At 34.9% G+C, this 2,301-nt stretch overlaps 1 protein-coding gene and 1 long non-coding RNA gene across 9 annotated transcripts in view; one reads left to right on the plus strand and one right to left on the minus strand.

Moving 5' to 3' along the window:
• The window catches only part of RALGAPB (Ral GTPase activating protein non-catalytic beta subunit), an 89,995-nt gene that overhangs the window by 63,289 nt on the left and 24,405 nt on the right, over positions 1 to 2,301 (plus strand). The gene's annotated exons all lie outside the window — the stretch shown is intronic.
• LOC107181756 overlaps positions 1 to 2,301 on the minus strand; it is a 31,612-nt gene that overhangs the window by 9,646 nt on the left and 19,665 nt on the right. The gene's annotated exons all lie outside the window — the stretch shown is intronic.

Consider the following 2,301-nt stretch of genomic DNA (forward strand, 5'->3'; position numbering starts at 1 on the left):
TTTTTATTACAAAGGGTGGGCTGCAGTTGGTGCTGTACTTTTAAAAAGGAACAAATATTTGTGAGCCAAGGACTGCTTATGTGCATTTTCTAAGATCAGACTGTGTAGGTTTGTGTCCTGGCAGCACTACTTGCTAACTATGTGGTCTTGGGCAAATTGCCTGACTTCTCTGAGTCTTAGCTCCTCTTTTACAAAATGGGGGTAAACAAAAGTATCCATCTCACTATGGTCATGTTAAGATGCTTCATGTAGTAACTACTTTGCATAATGTAAGTCAGCCTGTAAGGTAAATATTGCCATTCTTAATTCTAGTACCCTTAAGACAATTTTACAAGGGAAGTGATGCTGTCCTATTTTACAGATGTGGAAACAGAATATTTTTAAAATGTGAAATCCGCCTGCCTGTGGAGGATTTGGGGTTTGCTGTACCAAGACCACTTTGTTTTGAAAAGCACAACTGAATGTGGTCAAGCAAGAAGTTGCTTATTGCACAACTTGTCCCTTTCCCTTACTCCCTAGCAACTACTTGGTTAAAGGCCATTAAACGTTTTTAGGAAAGCAGGGGGAACTTTGTGTCTGATTTTGGATTTCAGCATGTAGCTGGAAAATGTTTTATTGTTGTAGAAAAGTGAATTGGTGATGGCGAGTATGAACATAAAAACTTTTAAAATGCAGAAGAAAGGAGAAGAGAGGAAATAATGAGAAACACAGTGGCAGGAAATAATGAAAAATACAATGGCAAATATGGAAGGCAAGGAACAAAGATACATCCTACAAATAATTAGTGGTATTCCTAATGAAGAAAACTGAACAGAGTCAAAGCAATAATAAAAATATACTAGGAGAAAATGGTTACATCCTGTGGACTGAAGGGAGATGAGAGGAGTCCTAATAGCACTGTCCCTGAGATTGTAATTTTCCATTCATGTTATCTGTTTTAGTTAAAATTTTTAAGCTTTCAAAAAAAAATAATGTTCTTGCTTTGTCATCTGTGTCAGAACATAGGAAAAAGAAAGTTTCCTGGTTCATTTTATGAACCTCAGCGTATTTCTAATCACTTAAACCTGACAGCACACATACAAAGAAGCTATAAACCAGTCTTACTTATGAATCTATATAAAAAAATATGTATATGAAGGAGAATGTTAGTCAAACTGAATTTAATAGCATGTCAAGCAAATTACCTTCCACAACCAGGTAAGATTTATTCTAGGAACTCAAGGAGAGTTAGTTATTGGGAAATACTAGTAAAGTTAATTAAGAGAATAATTTAATTGTATAAGTAGGTTAGTCATTAAAACAGTAAGTCAGTATTTAATAGAATAGTATTCATTCTGATTTAAAAATACAAACAAAAAACTTAAATTAAATAGAACTAGTAATGTAGATCTCTCTAACTTGTAGCTCATGAGAAACTGGAAGTACCCTTGTTAAAATCAGAGGCAAAGGGTATCGACCTTGACTGCTGTATTATTTAGTCAATGAAATTTTTAAAATTTAAAGTAATTGTAGATTGCCCTGGCCGGGTAGCTCAGTTGGTTAGAGTATCGTCCCAATACAACAAAGTTGCGGGTTTGATCCCCAGTCAGGGCACATACAAGAATTAACCAGTTAATGCAGAAGTAAGTGAAACCACAAATCTATTTCTCTCCCTCTCCCTTCCTCTCTCTAAAGTCAGTTAAAATAAATAAAGAAAATAATTGTAGATTAATAGTTGTAAAAAAAAGTGTATAGGAAAGTTCTCCCAATAGTTACCTCTTACCTAGATATAGTTACATCAAAACCAGGAAAGTCAATGAAATATTAAACTAAGGGGTAAAAACTATTGAAAGAAGACAGGTCATAGGTAACATGACGCTTAATTAGACAATCATAAGAGGATCAATAAAATGGTTAAATACGAGAATTAAGAGCACCACACAAAAAAGTACAAAATTTAATTACTATAGCTATAATGTCTGGTTAAAAATACAGTGCAGCTCTGACCGGTTTGGTTCAGTGGATAGAGTGTCGGCCTGCGGACTGAAGGGTCCCGGGCTCGATTCCGGTCAAAGGCATATACCTTGGTTGCAGGCACATCTCCAGTAGGAGGTGTGCAGGAAGAAGCTGATTGATGTTTCTCTCTCATCATTGTTTCTAACTCTCTATCCCTCTCCCTTCCTCTCTGTAAAAAATCAATAAAATATATATTTTTAAAAATACAGTGTAAAAATACCTAATTTACAGCTGTTGATATTGACAAAAGTTACCCTAACAAACTTCACAGGACCTAGAGGAAAAATTTTAAAAGTTAAGAGATAT

This window comes from Myotis davidii, unplaced genomic scaffold (assembly GCF_000327345.1).
Source record: "Myotis davidii unplaced genomic scaffold, ASM32734v1 scaffold1113, whole genome shotgun sequence".
Classification (NCBI taxonomy): Eukaryota; Metazoa; Chordata; class Mammalia; order Chiroptera; family Vespertilionidae; genus Myotis; species Myotis davidii.